Source organism: Vicugna pacos, chromosome 1 (genome assembly GCF_048564905.1).
Source record: "Vicugna pacos chromosome 1, VicPac4, whole genome shotgun sequence".
Classification (NCBI taxonomy): Eukaryota; Metazoa; Chordata; class Mammalia; order Artiodactyla; family Camelidae; genus Vicugna; species Vicugna pacos.
The window spans coordinates 50,946,796-50,966,289 of record NC_132987.1 but is presented as its reverse complement, the minus strand read 5'-3'; the positions used below and the strand labels follow the sequence as shown (position 1 = coordinate 50,966,289).

Sequence of the window (19,494 nt, the reverse complement as noted above, 5' to 3'; positions counted from 1 at the left end):
TTCTCATTTCTGTCTTGTTAACAAGTATATAAATAAGAGAAGGCTTCAGTAATTGGCTCAGAGTTACTAATGAATTAATTAACTTCAGTCTATTTTACCTAACCTTTAATAATAAGTCTTTTTTTTTTTTGGTCCAGCAATAGGTCTGACAGACTGAAAAAACAGACATGCAGCAAAGCTCTTGAAAATTAATGAGAAACGAGGAAAGAATCAATGTACATTCTGCTTGCAGAGAACTGACACAAAAAAGACACAATAAACCATGAACAAACACAGTCAGTTTAAAAAATAGGTTAGAAAAAGTGGGCAAATTCAATTATAGAAGTAATTAGAAGATATAGGGCAAGGCTGCCTTTTGGGACTGTGCCAGAAAACATGAATTAATATGAGTGAATAGAAAGAACCCATGTAGTAATTAAGAAGCAATCACCTATGGCAATGAGTACCTGAAAACAGGCTGCAAACTATTAATTCAGTGATCAAAAATATTTTTAGATGATTAATATGGCAAAGTTATTTTAAAAGACTAATTTCTGGGAAGATATCAAGACAATAGCACACTATTTGTTCCTCTGGCATTTATATAGCTAATTAAATTTTATAATTTGCAACAATAGTCATTATTATCTGACAACAGTAAAAGCAATATTTCGCTCTTTTTTTTTTTAAACAGTGGCTCTAAAATCAATAAGTTAAATCCAGCTCCTGCTGTCCTCCTGTAAGTGCCTAAGCTTTATTACATTCTTTCAGTGTGCATTTTTCTTTTAAGTCTGTGTTTCAGTAATGTTAAGCATTTGAATTAATGTACATGTTCTCAGAGGTTTTATACGTTCCCATACCTGGGCAGGGATTCCACACACTGTTTAATTTCAACACTATCAAATAAAAGCATTTTAACGTACTATTTGTGTATCAAAGACTTTCCTACTTGGTCAACAGAGGTCTGTTACTTCACTACACACCATTCCTCCCCCTAGAATACAAAGGCACAGACACGTTACAGTGGAGAGTGCTTTACAACACACAGAAGGCTAATGGCTTCTGAAATAGGTGATTATCAGAGCCCCGTAGAGCAAGATGAGGGCCTGGCTGGTAATAAATAACCTCGCAATATGAATTATTCTATTTCCACAGCTTTAAGAAAACATACGTTTCATTTGATGATCAGAAAAGTCTGGAAAATGCTGTCTTTTGGAAATAACAGGGAGCTACTAAAACAAATCAGTGTGTCAGGGGGGAGTTATTGAGCACCTACTAAGGGCCTAAGGCACAAAAGTAAATCCTGAAATGCGAACCTTGTAACAAACATTTGTGTGTGTGATTTCCTTTTGGAAGTCAGTTAATAGAAACCCTTGTATGCCATGCCTTAGAAATGCTAGATTTTTAATTACTAAATTTGCTCATGGATTATTGCTGTATAAATTCAACACTTACAAAGCAAGATCAAACTAGAAATGCATTGAGAGTCACTATTGCAGAGGACATGGAGGAAGAAGTATGGATATTTGAGAAAAATAAAAACGAGAGATTTTTAACAAGATACCAAATTAAGTAGATATTAGGTCTGCCCAGTTCTTTCATTATCTGTATTTCTCTCACTTTCTTCACAAAACTAGGTGCTTTTGAAAACATGTAAGAGAAGATAGCCTCTAGCAGAGATCTCTCATTCTCTGAGTTTGCTTCACGTTAATTATTAAAATTTAGGCATGACAACAGCAAACAAACAACTCCTCTGTTCGCTAGATGGTGGTGATGACTGAGAGCTCCCCAAGAGGCAGGCAATTGGGAACTAGTGAAGTGAGTACAGCTTAGAGGTGTGGGGTGAGGGGGGCTGCCAGCTGAACAGGACCCACTCACCATGAAATGTTAACGTGTCAATGAAGGGGAAGAGCATGAATGAATCGCGAAGGAACTGAAAATGACTCAGCTGGTTGGAGATGGAATTTGGGCACTTTGCCAAAGTAAGGTGTTCAAGGGCAGACACCTTAACACCTAGGGGAAAAAAGGCTGTCCCCTGAACTTGAAAAGAGAAAATATTTTAAAGGAAGAAGACAAGTAGTTTTTTCATCAGAAATAAATTTCTTTCTTTTTCTTCTTTGCTTCTTCCCTTCCATGCTAACATTTTCTGAGTTCCTACTCTTTGCTAGGTGCTGGGTTAGAAATTAAGAAGGAAGAGAGGGAGAATGGAATATAAAGATAAATGAGACACAACCACTCTTTCAAAGTTCCTATTCTAGAGAAAGGACACACGTAGGCACCTATAAGTAAAGAGAGTGAAATAAGTGCAGAAGAGAAGAAGAGGTAAGTTGTAGTGATGGTACAGAGGAAGGGGGCAATTGGCTGGGAGCTAGCATAGATCAAAAGGAGTTTCCATAGAAGACGTGGCGATTATGCCTATCCTGAAGATAAATAGGCAGACAAGGAAGGGGAATTTCAGCTGGCAGGACTTTATCTTACCCTACCGTCATCTCTTAACTTACTCTTTTCCAAATCAAGGCTCTTTCAGGAAAAGCAAGTAGACAACTGTGATGTGTATATGTAAGGATGGTGATTGTGTATGTGTGGGGGAAGCAAAGGGTGTGAGAAGACAGAACGGGTGGTATGGGGTATCTTTAGAGTTTATAATATGTTTTCCTCATGTATTAAACTTTTGCCTCTTTCAGGTTAGTATTTTTTTTAAACACACTCTTTTTCAGTATTTGAATGACATTTGGATCCTGTTTGTTTGGAAAATTTGACTTTCCTATAGCTTTTATGTCATTTTATGTTTAATTTTTAAAATATTTTTAGTTTATTTTTAGCAGGGGAGGTAGTTAGGTTTATTAATTTATTTTTAATTGAGGTATTGGGGATTGAACCCAGGACCTCATGCACGCTAAGCAGGCACTCTACCACTGAATGAAACCCTCCTCACTCCTATAGCCTTTATTTTTAATGTTTGATGGCTTAGTTATTTTTTCCAAAAGTAAGTCTCTTATTCTAGTTTATGGCTTGATGATTCCTGTGGATTATGCTATATTTATACATGCATCCAATTATTCCTTTTTTTAATGTATCCTTTCCTTTTCTTGTTAAATAAATATTTAAGTACTTACTACATGATAAACATCCTGCTAGGCATGGTTCATTCTTTCCTTGCTTCTAGCTTGGAAATTATGCCATTTCTAATATGAAACATGGAAGTTATTTAAAATGCACTGATTAAAAGATCAGACTTATGCATATGATTCTACCTTTTCAGCACAGGACATCAAAACTAATTGTGTTCTTGGCTGATATGTTGATCAGTAGAACCATGTATAACTGGTCTGTTTAGTTCTTTTTGGTGAAGTATAGTTGATTTGCAATGTTTCAGGTGTACAGAAAAGTAATTGAGTTATATGTGTGTGTGTAATATATATAGATATTCTTTTTCAGATTCTTTTCTGTTATAGGTTATTACAAGACAATGAATATAGTTCCCTGTGCTATACAGTAGGTCCTTGTTTATCTACTTTATATATATAGTAGTGTGTATCTGTTAATCCCAAATTCCAATTTATACCCCCCCTCTCCTCTTTGGTAACCATAGGTTTGTTTTCTATGTCTGTGAGTCTATTTCTGTTTTGTAAATAAGTTCATTTGAATAATGTTTTTAGATTCTACATATAGATAATATACAATACTTGCCTTTGACTTCACTTAGTATGATAATCTCTAGGTCTATCCACATTGCTGCAAATGGCATTGTTTCATTCTTCTTTATGGCTGAGTAACATTCCATGGCACGCACGCACGTGTATGTGTGTAGGTATAACATCCTTTTTATTCATTCAGCTGTCGATAGACATTTAGGTTGCTTCTGTGTCTTGGGGATTGTGAACAGTGCTGCTATGAGCATTGGGGAACATGTATCTTTTTGAATTAGAGTTTTCTTCTTTTCCAGATATATGCCCCAGAAGTGGGATTGCTGGATCATATGGTAAGTCTATTTTTAGTTTTTTAAGGAACCTGCATACTGTTCTTCATAGTGGCTGTACCAATTCACATTCCCACCAACAGTGTCAGAGGGTTCCCTATTTAGTTCTTAAGATGTTTTCAAAGGAAGACTATAGAGCATATAGAGCAACAGCCTAGTTAAAGTAACTACAACAGGCTTATCTATAAATGGAGAAGAATTTCCTGGCATAGGTCAGAAGTTTCCTACATACAAAACCAGACTTGTTCACTAGATATATAAAAACTAAGTCTCCATGTCTTTCCAGAGACTAAGAAGAGTAACTATCATGCATGAACATTAATTCATTCAGTGGATTTTTAAAGTAGTACTCTGCTAGGAAGTAGGGATACAAAAATGATAAAACATGAGTCTTGTCCTTAAGGAACTTACTCCCATAAGTAGTAGATGAGTCAGATAAATAAATCAATTATTATAATATAACTGATAAGGTATAAGAGTGCAGCATTCTATGAGAGCACAAGAAAGGATATCTAAATTAGATTGGGACAGTGGGGTAAGAGGATAAGATGCTAGAACTGAGTTTTTAGGAACAAGAATTTAATTAGCTGAAGAAGGGAGACAAGGAAAGGTGATGTATAAAATATGATGAGCTTGGGAATGTCTTTCGGAAAACTTACAAAGAATTGGCTCCACATTAAGAGAAGAGCGGGCGGGATGGTTAAAGTGTCCTTTGTACAGATCAAGCTTTCTCTGAGGTTTTCAAGGGCCTTGACACATTTCCTTTTTCTTAACTCCTTTTCTTTTGCCCAAGGTTTTTGGACAGAGCCATATAGAAAGTCTTGTCTGTGGACATTTCAGAATTTGAAAGCTGCCTGTCTAGAGCGTACTGATGGGGTATGTCAAATAGGCATTCATGCCAGCGATCTAGGTGAGAGCACAGAGTAACAGTAGTGGATGGGATCACAGCATACTTGTGTTGCCTCTGGAAGTTGTTTACGTCTGTGGAAATGATTTCTTTTGTCTGAATTCAGAACCTTGAATAGGCTAGCTTGTTGCAAGGACCTCAGAATGTTTTCTGCGTGAAGCATATCAAGAAAGGGAGTCAAGATAATTCTCAGGATTAGCTCTTGAGTATCACATGTTAAAGGTGTTTATTAGAAATGTCCACTTATTAAAAAAATTTTTTAAACCAAATTCTCTACCTTTCAGGAATCAGCTTAATTGACTTTTTTTCTGGAGAAGCTTTGCCTAACTTTGTGTATTAGGTCATGTCCCTGTGATGTATGCTTTTTCAGTATCCTGCAGTTTTCCTTTGTCATACTTAGCATCACCCCAATTCAATACTGAATTATACAACTAATGCTTTCACAGCAGACTCTAAGTAGAATGCTAGCTTCATGAGGGCAGGAACTGGGTTTTATGCTGCTTTACCTATAACACCTAGCAGCATTCCTGGTTCATAGCAGGCACTCAATACATATTTTTTGAATGATTCATTTACTCGTTATCCCAATTCCAGTGCAAGTTGAATGCAACAAGTTAAAGTGTAGCAGAGCTGCTAAGTACAGCCAGATCTGTAGTTCCTAGAACTAACTGGAACTCCCAGAAGTATCTCAGAACTGACACTAGCTTCTTGGAGAGTTCAAATGATGGCCTGGGGTTACCTCCTTTTACTGCTCCACCTGGCCTCTCCCCATGGTATTTTGGCTCAAAACTAATCCAGCACCTTCCCATTCATCTGTGTCAGTGACTTGTTATTACTACTTGTTTTCCTTAGGCCAGAGCTTCCTTCACTACTGAGTGCCAGATATGCTCTGCCAAGCACTTGGGATAAAAGCATGAGCAGGCATGGACCTGACCTCAGGAGAGCAGGAGGCTGCCATGCAGTGGCAAGATTGGAGCAGGCCTCATCTGTCTCCAGGGAACCACTGCCTGTAATTATATTATAAGACCATTGCCCTTTTAGCTTGAAAGGATTTGCTCTCTGTTAAAATGCATATTGCCCTGGAAATCATAACTCTTTTTAGCTGTTATTAACCACTTTTATCTTCATATGAATGAAGGGTCAAAGAGCAGGTTTTGGCCCAGAGGGTAGAGGGACAGAGAAAAGGTCTTTGGGAGTGTGAGAGGAAGAGGGACAGGAGTGCCAGTAGCTGGGAAAGGGGTAAAAATGAAATAGCTGGAGCAACAGCAGCTAGTACATAATAAGACATGAGGCAATGCTTGATGAGTAAATCAACTGCTTTCTTCACATTGGTTGAGGGCAGGTTCTACCTGAGGCTGTTTCTTTAGGTAGCTAGCAGTTTCTGGTTGAGAAGAAGTTTACCAAATAGGAAACAGATGGCTCTAGCTGTTTGGCATGGATGCCAAATCTCAATTACACCCACACTCTAGGACTTCACAGGGAGAACATACAAAATGTATTTTTTTCTTTTTTTTTTTCTACCACCATGAATTCAAGAGGATTTCCATTTTCAGAACTGTTTTTAGACGGATTCATACCCTGTTTTCAAAGGTTCCATGTAAGCTTGAGCTTAGATGCATATGCTGGGTTCTCTAAGTTATTCCAAACATTTTTTTTTTAAATCAAATAAACTCCAATAGATTTAAATTGGCCATGAGAACTAGTGATGCTGTTTCAAAAGAGGACAAATACCATCCTGGTGTCTGAATACTAAGATTCTTTTCTATGTGAGTATAATGCTTGCTTACACATTACTAGCAAAGAACACAATTAGCATACTAATTTGATTCTCTACCTAAAGAATGAAAGATTCCTTTGACACAGACAGCTGTCCATGAATAGCTGTGGTGACCCTTGGTCAGTTTTCCATCTGTCTTGGAGTAAAAAGTCCAGACTCAGACACACATTAGTTGTATGACCTTGGGCAGCCTTCTTTTGTTGCTGTTTCTCAGTATCTTCACCTGTAAAATGGAAGTACATCTAATACCTGCCCTAATATGGGGCCGTAGTAAGAATCAAGTGAGCACCTTGCCCACAACAGACATGCCATATTATTTTTTTTTAAACTCTGGTCTGAATCTGTCTATTCTGAGGAAGTCTGTAGTAGGTCCAGGACTCTCTACTTCTACCTGCCTCTAAAGAGAGGGAGGTAGAGAAAGATTTTACTGAAACAGTTTGGAGAGAATTCTACAGCCATGCAAAGTCACTACTTCCTTTTGCCTTGTCTCCCAGGGATATAAGGCCCCAAGGATAGAGACAGGGAATGACTGCTGCCTGGGAATGTCTTAGGCCCATCTCCAGGATCATTGGCAGCTCTCAGGTCATCAGGCTGACAAATCTAAATAACACCAATTATAAATGCAGGATCATAATTTCTTGGTATCTCCCCATACTGAACTACATTGTCTGCCCTTTTCCCTTCTTTAGACCAGTGGGTCTCAATCTTGGTTACACACTGGAATCCTTGGGGAGCTTTAAAAATTACTGATGCCTGGGTCTCATTCTCAGAGATTCTGATTTAACTTGTCTGGGGTATAGTGTCAGTATTGGCCTTTTTAAAAGCTCTCCAGAAAATCATTGCATTTTGCACACTGGAAATTTCAAAAATAATTTTTTCAATGTAAAGTCCAGCTTAACACACACCAATAATACAGTTAATAACAGGACAGAAATTGAGTCATGGTGCATAAAATTAATTTCATACTGTTAACAATATTTTGATATCTTAAGCTTATTTAAAACCTACTTTAATGTAAACACCCTCTGTCTCATCCTGACCCATAAACTTGAGGCTGTTGAGCCAACTTGGTGTGAGGGACACCAGGCTGGAAGAAGCAGAGTGGTACGATGTGGTCTTGTCATTCGCTGAAAGATTCCTAAGATCCAGTGCTAGCTGAGAGTGCCCTCTTGCATCTCGGGTTAGCTCCAGGGATCCAAGGATCTCTTCTCACTTATTAGCTCTGCCAGTTTGGATGCTAGTTTCACTAAATGGGTATTTTTTCAGCCCCAGTGTTAGGAGACTCTGGTGTGTCTTGATCAGCTGTGACTGAGATATGTTACAAGAAATGTGAAATAATAATAAAATTCTGGGGTTTAAGAATTAAGGATTCCAGCAAACTCAAGGTTATCCTTGTAACAGCATTGTTTTCACTCACTTGCACTCCAGTACGCTGTCCTGAATGGGAGAACATGGTGGAGTTACAATTACTGTGGGGGACTGTCATTTGACATGAGTGTCCCTGTGGAACAAAGGTTGGGTTTTGCAAAATCCAGTCTCCCAAGTCAAAGGAGTTCCTCCCTGGGCCTCAAGTTTGCAGTAGTGCATATTAATGGGGGTAGCTGGGAGAGCTGGACAAAGGGGCCTCTCTGTGTTATGGTGCCCAGTCTCTTTTTTGGGGACAGAGGGAACCTTGTTTTCTTACATTGGAGAAGGAAGCTTGTGTATAAGGTCACACCTTAAGCATCTCTGAACTGAAAATGGAAAAAAATGTCTTAGGTAATTCTGCCAGTCTTTTCTCATTACAAAAATCAGTATATAAACATGTCAAATGTAAACACAATATTTTTAGAAGAAATAAAGACAAAAGTATTATGTACTTAGGGGATTCTCGTGATATTTGGAGTAATTATTATCTGACCAGTACTTTAATGTTTTCTGCTGAAGATGAAGGAATGGGGTACTTCATTTAGCTTTTTCATTTGCTAGCTCAACTTGCTAGTTACATAAAAAGGGAAACTACCAGTTAGGTAATTTAGATCAACACTTTGATTTTTTTTCCCCCCTTTTCGAGGTTCCTGAGCAGAAGGGAAAATGAGGCTTGAAGATGAGGCTTGGAGAAGGCGAGAAATATGGTAAGCACTCAGTAAGTAATTGTGGGTGGTTGTGATGATGATAATGTTAAATTCCCTCCTGAGAAATGTTTTCAAAGCCCTGAAGTGCAGAGGGAACATACTACTTGGGTTTTTAAGACTACTGAGCTATTTGAAGTATTATTTATGACTTTTTGTGCTTAGAGTTATTTTTTTTTCTAGTAAGGAATTTTGAATGCAAGGTAAAGGGAGAGGGATTTATGATGAGCTTAGTATACTTGAAGTTAAATTACCTGGATCTTGTTTTAATTTTCCTTGTTTATAACATGTAACTTAATTGTTCTATAGTTTGGTGCTTTAACTTATTAGTGAGTAATATGCATGGAGTCCTTTGAGTTAAATGGACAAAGTGTCAAATTTAAGATCTTACTTTATTTTACAGTATAATTGGTCAAATTGGGCAAATAACTTAAAATATATGTTGAGGGTTAGATTCCTCGTGGTCTACGGCAAGTGAAGTAAGGGGCTTTCAGACTTAAAGTCCAAGTGTGATGGATTCCTATTACTATCTTATTACTACCAATGCTACTTACTGGTAACAAAAAGTTTCAGAAAATTCATGAACATAGCTCAAGAATGAGTTGCTTACTGAGAGGAATTTTTTTTGGTGGGAGTGAACTTCCCTAATCTTTCAAAGCAGACACTACCCTGACTTCCCACAACACATTCCACTAGGCTGCTGCTTGAGACAGAAGTCTGCAAGGACTGGTCTGACACATGGCATTTACTTCACTGCTTGTGTTGAAACGTGATATTTTCCTTTCCTTCCGGCTCTTGCTCTTTGTTTTACACTGCTATTTATTTCACATTGCTTTTTATTTTACAGTGACCCCAGCCTATGAGTGGCAGTGTATGAAATCTCGGTTTTTTCATTCTGCAGATCATTTCTGGCTCTGTGGTTTTAGATCTATCACTGTTTACTGAGCTTTTATGGTCATTAGAGACAGCTTTGCATTTTAATAAAGTTTCCAATCCTCTAGGACCCTCTCCCCTGAAACAGCTCCAGCTCCCCAGGGCTGCTGAAGAGTTGAGCAGAGAGAGCAGAAGCTTTTGTGGACAGTGATGCTGATGGCAGATAACTCCAGCTGTCATTACAAGATCATCCAGATAAGGGGGGACAATCAAGTAGGGCTTACAGTCCACTTGAGTTTTTCTGATTGTAAAACCAGCCATTTTTCAATTTAAATAATTTAAGGATTCCAGCTTCTCTATACTCTAAGGCTCATTTAGCCTCTTATTAGCTAACTGTTTCTCCAGTTCAAGAGGTGGAAGGAAAGAGTGCAGATTTTTTGTTATTGTTAATTCACAGCAGTGGGTAGTGGTGTGTAAATAAAAAATAAGCCAAACAAATTTGATGAGAAGAGAGAATAGAAATCCATACAAGTAATCATAATTGATTTTTAAAAAGTTAATTAAAAGGAATAAAAAGGGACAAGTACTGCATGGCCTAGCATATTATCAATAGGCAAGTGACAGAGGGAAGAATGAATTAGAAAACTGATTCGCAGCTAACTAGAGGAAGAAAATAGACCAACACAGCTGTTAATTTTAACTTGAAAATCCCAAATTCTTTTCTAAGTTCTTTCCTTATAGTATTCTGACAATGATCTTATCTCACATTATTCCCATCGAAGGAAATGCTGGGAAGAGTAGGAGGGAAATAACAAAATGAAGTTATAATATCCCAGAGGATTCAGCTCAGAACCGATTTACAGAACTATTTGTGACGTACCAATGACAGCAAATACAGCTAAGAAACCATAGTTTGCATAAGGTCTTCCTTTTTTTCTCTTTTAGTTGTAAGTCTTTTTTTTTTTCCTATTAAATTCTGCAAACTTTCCTTCTTCCTAAACCTCTGTGACCAAAGGCCAGCAACCTACAATATTTATTTTCAAGTAGTATATACAGGAGCTACCCCTCAAGTCACTTACTTCCATACAAGAAAATAGGGCATGAAGGAACTAATAAGAAGGAGAGGCTCTTCTTGAACCTTTCAAGAGCGCCTTTTGGTAGGACCACATCTAATATTTTTGTGTAGGCATTACAGGGATGGGACAGTTCTGGAGAACCATATGCTGGCTATGCCCGTGGGCCTGTCTTTTCCTTTGCTTAGGAGACACCTTCTGTTCAGATGAAGACACAGATTCCCCAGCATAAGGGTCAGAGCCTGAATAAGAAGGCTGGTTAGCTAATTAGGGAAAGTATTTCCTGACAGAGGTAGGGCCTGTGGTTACCACCAAGAGTTAAATCTGAGATACGCTTTGAATTATTAAAAAGACAGTGATGGCATGCAGACTGTTGAACAAACAAGGTCTTCAGCTGACACTTAAAAGGAATCATCTTAAATAGAAGGTAACATCAATAGCTGAAGAGTTACAATAGGAAGTGAGAGCAGGAATTACTGAGCTGTCTTCCTTCCTCCCTTCCTTCCTTTTCCTTTCTTCCCTTCCTTTCCTTCCTATCTCCCTCTTTCTAAACAGTAGCAGCCCATCTTTGGATTACTAGAGGATTACCATGGATGTAACTGTTGAAGCGTAAGTAGACCTCAGGAAAATATGGCATATCTCTATTCAAAGAACAGACTGTAAACTTCCGGACTGATGTTCTATTTTTTTTCTTTCCTTCTTCTCTCATTTTAGAATTAGGGAAAACAAAACAAACATAGCCAGATGAACTATGAGTGCCAGAGACAGCTAAAATTACTTGTGCTTCCTGGTTTTGTTTTTTTTTTTCCTTTTCTTTTTAAGACACTAGAGCTCTTGCAGCAGTTTCTTTCCTGGACTGTAAGCTCGGTAAGGTCAGGGGCCTGATTGATTTGCTAGCATTTAGCACTGTGCCTAAATATTTGTTGAGTGATTAAATTAATAGCATGTCCATTAACATCCCATCCACAAAATGAGGGTAAAGAATTGGTAAATACAGAACCAAACATAAATAACATTAACGTTACCTTATAGGGCTGTGTTTGTGTGAGTGTGTGAAAGGTCTATTAGAGGAGAATTTCCCAGAATGTGTTCAACAAAACATTAGCCCTAAGGAATAAAAATAGATTTTTTTAATGCAAAATAGATGGGGAAAGTCTATGAAAAATTGTTTAGGATACTCTAAATTATACAAAGTTAAAATAGATCTTTATAAAATGATTTGTCAGTTTTTCAAATCCAAATTTTTATTGTAAATGTCCTAGAGAGGGACATAGCATGCTAAATTTCCAAAGATTGTTTGACCGTGTTTTTCCTTTACTTGGCACATGTCACAGGAAAGTATTCCACAAAACATGCTTTGGGAAGAGTAGCATCTTAATTCAGCTTCACTTTCTTTAATTCTCTTTCTTTTCAATTTAAGTCATAATTAATTTTTTCCACTGTGCAAGATACGCGTAAGCACAAAAATGTGAAAACAGTTAACACTACTGAACTTCACACTTAAAATTTACCATCTTAACTGTTTTTGTGTTCTGTGTTCTTTAACCACAATTAAAAATTTAAAAATAATACTCTCCAAATATTACTTTACTAAGTAATAGATGAGTCAGTATTTTACCCAAGGGCTGCAATAATGCACCAAAATTTAATAGTATTGCCAAATAAAGGGCTTGATTTTGGTCTACAGCATATTACTCAATTGCATTACCTACCTTGATATTGAATCCTTTGTAAGTGTCTTGATTTTAAACATTGGGCTATGGATCTCTTAGTGTGTGTTTTTAATAATATTGCTTAGAATGACTACAAAAACACCCATGCTGTGTAGGGAAAGTTTATGGTAGTTTAGCAGAGTGAGCATAAAACTAAGGGATAAGAGAATGGGTTTGAAAAATTGACGTTGTCACTGACTCAGAGAGCCAGTTTAAGTAAATCCTGCTTTCCTTATCTATAAGGTAGCCTCAGTCAGTGATTTTCTACTTTTCCCCTCCAGCATGGCATTCCCAACTTACATGGAACTCTAAAAGACACAGCAGATAAAGGCAAGAGGTAAGAAGTTACTTGGTCTCCCTTCCCCCACAGCCCTGAGTATCCCCAAAGAGCTAAAAGCTCAAGGGAACAGTTTGAAATCACGAGGCTAGATAACCTTTAGGGTTCTTTCCAAGTCTTACTTCTGCCACTAGGAGTAAGACTGAGGTAGAAAAGGTTTGTATCCATTTTACAGCCTGTGAACCCCTGTATGTAATTTTATACAGACCTACACAGCACACAGCATTCAGCTAATACAGAATATAGAATACTGCCACACCACATGTGGCAAGCACCCTTTGAATTTCAACATGTATTTTAGATTAAAAAATAAAATAAGAAAACCATTACCAGAAGGTACTCTTCTCTCAGTCACTTTATGGATACACTTCAAAATATAGACTTGATGGTGAATTAAAATTGAATGCAAATATTGTCACTGAGAAGTTGTCCATTTACACAGTTTTCTAAGACTCTTTTAGTTTTTAATGGGCAAGGTTTTGCTAAAAACAAGAAGTGTTAATTACATAAATATGCGTATTCTTTTCAAAGCATTACACTATATTATGGTTAAAAAACAATAGAGAAGTGAATGCAGAAATATTTCAACAGAAATACTGTTTCTTGAACAGCCTTTAAAATTATGACATGTTTATTGGGAGAATGCATTACTCATGACAGGGTTACAAAAGCAATATTAACCTTGAAATTTAATAGCAAAGTCAGACATTAAAGATCAGTACTACAGGTGGTGACAGAGATACTTTTGTTTAGATTGTACATAGGATAAGACAACATTTAATGCTACATTAAGATGTAGGTAAATAAAGGGTCCTTTAGAAGATTCATAACACATCATGATTTTAATCATGATGCAGATTGTGCTAAAGATAGAATTCTTAGAAATGAAAAACCTTGTGCTTTATTTTGCTTCTGTTATTCTGGATACTGTTGCTTTTGTAATTTTGTACAGAGTGTCAGACATTAAATTTGCCATTAAATATATATATATATATATATATCTTTTGACGGCAGGCATTTGTTACATTGACAAATTACCAAACACTTTAGTTGTATCTAATGTGTGACTAATGAGTTTTTGTAATCTATAATCAAAGAGGATGTTTGCTTCTGCAAAAAATATAATTTATCCAAAAATAGCATTGATATTAAGCCAAGAACTACAAAGTAGTGGTTAAAAATGTGTGATGAAATACACTATAAAATTGCACTTACCATCAAATGCAAGTTTGATTGATTTAGATAAATTTTTTTCCTGAAATGTATGTTACTATAGGTTTATCACATAATATATTATTTGCCTAATCATGCAATATTGATGATTAAAAGATTCATGTTTTAAATTTCATTGTTTTTATAACCCTAAGATATTTCATTAAAATCTCTCATAGAATGTTTCCTTATTTTAGAGAACGCTAGCTTGAGGCATATTAAAAAATAAAGGTCAAAAGTCATAAAGGATAATAGCTGATGGTTTTGATAATGCTAATTATATATTACTGAGAATAAAGGTAGAAAAGGAAATATGACTACTAAAGGAAGATAAACATCCCAGTGCTGGATTGAAAAAAAATAATGAAAAAACTCTTAAAATGTCTTTGTACTTTACTGTCATAATTCAAAGACATAATGAAGCCTGAATTAAAAATGTCAGTTTCTGTGAGTGTTGATAACTTGGTTCTTTGTTGGGCAAGTCAAAATGTGTCTGTTTGATAGGCAAAAATGACAGACTAAAAATGGGAGAAGTTGGATCTAAAAAAAGAAACACACACACACACACACACACACATACACGCACACACGACTTTAAAAAAGGTCCATAATGTACTTGAAGGAGAAGACCTGTAGGGTAGGAGGCAATATCTTTAGGAAGTCAACGAGCAGCACTAAAAGGCAATGTCCATGGCCAATCAAAACGATTTCTGTGACTGCTGGGGCTCTTGCATCTCCGTCTTTACACTAGACTGGAAACCCTTTGTACTAATTACCAGACTGTACCAGATTTTCTGGTTCAGTTCAATCCTATAATTGACTGACAGTGATGGGCAAGGAAGGGGAAAAATTCAGGCTCACCACTGCAAGCAGAGGGTCAGAAATGGTTTCACAGAGAGCTGGTCACAGCCTGGCACTAAAAGCAAGGTTAAGCAAGCATCATCAGCAATTTCTTCTAATTCTCAAGTTAAAAAGGAAACAAGGAAGAAAAAAACAACAGTCCAGGCTGTTCTCATCTTACAGACCAGTTCTTGGCATGCAACCATTTTACATAAAATGAATGGAGAATAACTTCAAGTGTAAATGGTAATCCTAGATGTCACTGATTTTTATTTTGCTTTTGGAAAGTAGATACAGGTTTGTCTCCAAAACTCAAATAGGGTCATCGTGCTAAAGTTAAACAGTCTTTTGTTTATTTACAGAAATCAGAAAAAACAATGCTGTTGTTTCATTCCTAGTACTCAAAAATTATTAAAGTGCAAGCCATATTTAGAAAGCCTGTGGTAGGTTACATAATCAAAGTTAAGCATTTGAAAGCATCGTAATTCTCACATCCTTTGCTTGTTTGTAATTCACTGATTCACATTTACTGTGTATCCTTAACAATAAAATAGCTGTCCATGAATTCATACTTTTAAAAATGAAAGTCTGAATAGTAATTTACATGAACTTATAGTTAATGCATTAAAAAAACAGAACACATTGAGCACTGGATTAAAAAGACTTAGTTGGCTGACCATCATTTGTTATTTGGTTAGAACTGTTCTCCACCCACTTTATTTCTACCCCAAAGAGCAACTCCAGCTTTAGCTACGCCAAACATCAAAAACGCAGGTGCCAGAATCAGGGTCAAAGTGAGACTCAGGCCATTCGGTAGGCAAGTGAGAATTATGTGCTATCATGTTGAGGTCAATTGACTTGAAATTTAATCACAGGTTAAGCCCCCTTTCTTTCCAGGCTAAGGAGTAAGCAACACCTGTGCCAGCAGCGGCTCACATTGCAGTTGACATAGCAGCCAGTTCAATTTTTAGTTACAAGTCAATTACTTACTGGAATAGAAAGGGAACATTTCATTCATTCCATGGATGGTCACTTTTCCGGAGAAACCTGTCAGGCTTTCTTTCTCCAAAAAAGAAGAAGAGAGAATAAAAAGTAAAAGTTAAAAATAAGTGATACGCTACAAAGTTCTAGAGCTAGGCCAGCACGCTACAGCAGAGAAGTTGTGCAAATAGCTTACCTTCCACATACTGAACAGAGCTGTCTTGTAAATGAGGCCTATCCCAGCTGATAAGTCCTGGGACCTTCCTCGTCAGAGAATCAAAACAGGTGAAATGATAATAGATGATCTACACCTGAGGAGAGGGCCAGCTGACTGTATGAAAGGAGAGAGCAAATGAGTAAACTGTCTTCCCCAGCTACAGTCAGCCCTGGTGCAAGGGGAGTTTCAAATGCACTGGCTATAGACTTTTGTCCAAAGCTATGGTTCTTTTTTTTCCTTTTTTTTTCTTCTTTCTTTCTTTTCTTTTCTTTCTTTTTTTTTTCCTTAGTGAAGCTAGATTAGTTCATACAAAACTCAACAATACAGCACTGAAACCCATTGTTGATATTCAACATTTTTCACATAGCGGAACAGAATAGACAATACGGTATCTAGGAAACCACGGGCTGGATTACAAACTGATGATATCTCATCCTTCTGGGGGCCTGTAATCCTTTTTATTACCTACCACAGTAAAAAAAAAAAAAAAAAGAAAAATCACTGTGTGTGGGGGGAAACTTTCAGAATAAATCAGTATCATTGCTATTCTTAGGTAAATAGGATAAAGTAAAATGAAATCTTGCTTATAATACTAAATCTCAAAGTGCTGTTTGCCTTTTATGCAAGTGAATGATTTTAAAACTTCTCTTCACCTTTATGTGAGCTTCCATAGGTTTAAAAAAATCAAATTATCTGTAGATGTTTGCTTAATAACTGTTCAAAATAAACTTGGACTTCCAATTTCTTGTGATAAATACCTGGAAAGTTCTTTATTTCAAAATGCCCAATATTGAAACTAAGGCATGAGTACAAAGTAATTTTCATTAATTTATTCTAAAATACATGTGTTGGGTTATTAGTATGCTATATTTGTTTTCTCCACTAAGAACACACTGAAATTCAAGATTTTGGGGGCTAACTTACCTGATATCTAGTTCAATAATTTATTTTTTTACTTTTTAACTCCATGACTTTTTAATTTTTCATTTTTAAAAATACATTTCCTGATTATGTGTAACTGCAAAGCCATTCTTTGCAAGGAAGTTATGCCTATTAACCTTTTTGAAAGTCTAGTCCAATCCTTTTTTAAAATGCAATCCAGTTCCCATACTTTTCTTAAGCCTCCAAATGTCTAGGTAGCCACAGAAGTGATTGTTCCTACCAGTTTCTTTTCATCACTTCTGCAATTGACCAATTGACAACTGATTGATGGTTATCTTTTCATTTCAACAATGAAAGAAATTACCATCACTATAGCTATGTACAGTAAATGCCTCCAGAGTAAATTACATGATTCTAAAATTCTCCTTAGCTCACTTAGTAAAACATCAACACAAAAAAGTTTCTTTTCGCACCTCCTTTCCTGTACCACAGATTTGGCCTTTTCTGTCAGCTGTAAAAAAAGAACTTGACAGCTTCTTTAAAAAGAGGAGTATAAAGGAACTTGAATAAAGGATGGCACTGGGCCTGTCTCAAGCAAGTGGCCATTCTTTGCACTTGGAAAAAAATTAGGCGTGTGAGCACAGATAAGCCCTATAAGAACGCTCTAAAGACTATTCCCAGTGACCTTGAGATTCTCTCTCCTTCCCTAACCATTCCCGAACATCAGAGTGAGAACACAGATTCTGAACACGGATTTGCCGACTGATTTTGAGTAGATGGTGTTTCTCATTGTAAAGGAAACATCCTTAAATTTTTAAACTCCCTCACTGCACTGCAGAGGCTCCCCTGCTCTTTCTAAAAGTGCTCAAACAAGTGCTATTATGCGGGTGTCACACTCATCCATTATGATATGTTGATGAACAAGAGCTTTAAATTCCACCCCCAAATCTAAACTTACTGTAAATGCGTATTTTATTCTCACATGAAAGCCCTGAATCTAGTCAAGGAAGGGTATTCAAGGCTTTTTTTTTTCTATCCCTATGTAATTAAAGTCATTTTTTTTCCTGGTGAAGTAAATATGCTGTTATGAAAGATTGGACTGATCTCTCTTATTCCACTCCCACCCCCCTTTAAGTTCATGTTTTAAAAGTGAAAAACACATCCAAATAGACAAGAAACAAGATTTCTATTTCCCTTGAGGTCTTAGATCCAAAAAGTTCATTCTACTGACTATCACAAGGTAAACTGAACCATAGTTGTGTTGTCTAGAACGACGTGCTACTAGTTCGGAAATTTTTCTACTCTAGCAATGTTAGCAAGTTATATAGCAGTGAAAGAAAGTGCCATATATATTTATTCACTGCCAACTCTACCTAGGACTTGGGCTAGTTTTCTGATAATTCTGGCCTCAGTTGTTTAATCAGACAATAAGATTTTGTTAAATACAAACTTTATGTCCCAGAGTGGGTAAGCTCTGTAGTGTATGAGAAATGAGAGAGAAGATCCTGCCTAGCAGAAATGGGTTATGTACATGGGGAAATAGGATAGACAGTAGGAAATAGCTGCTGAATGAAACATAATGTGCATGTTATATAGATACACATATGACAGCATGATATATTGTCATATATCAATGATGCTACATAAATTTTGTTTAAACAGCTCCCCATTTTCCATATTACCTTTTCTGTATTTGTCAGTGATTTTATTATTCAGATATCCCAGATGACATTCATGACATGTCACTTTTGTATCTGTACACTTGCTCCCCAAAGACCTATGTACTATTCTAGAACTATAGCAGGTCATATCTGCATTTAAAAAACTGCTTTCCAGGTGATCTGATCTGCCTTCTTTACCTACAACATCATTGTTGGATGTCCTCCACCTCTGCTTTTACTGTGTTACACACACCTTGGTTTCAGAACCTATAATGGCCCTTTTGTTCATGTGTATTGCACAAAATCCTTGGAACTTCCAAGTTAAAGGAACTGCCTTGCTTAGTTACCAGGGCTTTGCAAAATCTAGTTCTAAGGTAGCACCTCTCCAACCTTATTTCCCATCAATCAACTTACTATTTAATAATCGTATATCTTACTATTACATACAGGCCTAGGTGCATACCAAACTGTTCCATCTTTTATCCTCATCTTCTGTATTCAAGGTCCAAATAAACCATAGTCCACTTATGAATCATTCCCCGCAGTGGTAGCTTACGTACTTCTGTTCTCTAATGTCAGTTTCATTTATTATTGACTTGGATGCACATCTGGCCCCGTTTGAATGTCACCCTCTTTACTAAGATTTCCTTATCAATTCAAATAAAATTTAATATCTTCTTCTACTGTGCCCCATTGTTCTTGGCACTCACCTTTATTATAATACACATTATCTTGGATTGTATTTGCCTATCATTTTCCCCAAGTGGAACTTAGGAAAGAAACTGTATTGTATGTATATTTTTAAATCCAGTCATTGGCATATAGATGCTCAGTAAATGACTATTCAATAAAGACACAGTCCTCGCTCCTAAGGAACTCTCAATTCAGGGCGGAGTTTATATTAGTTGTGAGATTAAGATGGCAGCTGAATACTTAAGTAAAAAGGATTGGCA

General features: G+C 36.7%; 1 long non-coding RNA gene across 1 annotated transcript in view; it reads right to left on the bottom strand.

Annotated features, from left to right (window-relative positions):
- LOC116282260 (uncharacterized) overlaps positions 1-16,370 on the bottom strand; it is a 93,419-nt gene extending 77,049 nt beyond the window's left edge. The window contains exons 1-2 of the long non-coding RNA XR_012072914.1: positions 15,978-16,370; positions 15,791-15,859 (exon numbers count right to left, since the gene is read on the bottom strand). This is a non-coding gene — a long non-coding RNA (uncharacterized lncRNA). The remainder of the gene's footprint in view (positions 1-15,790; positions 15,860-15,977) is intronic.
- Positions 16,371-19,494: the final 3,124 nt, after the last annotated feature.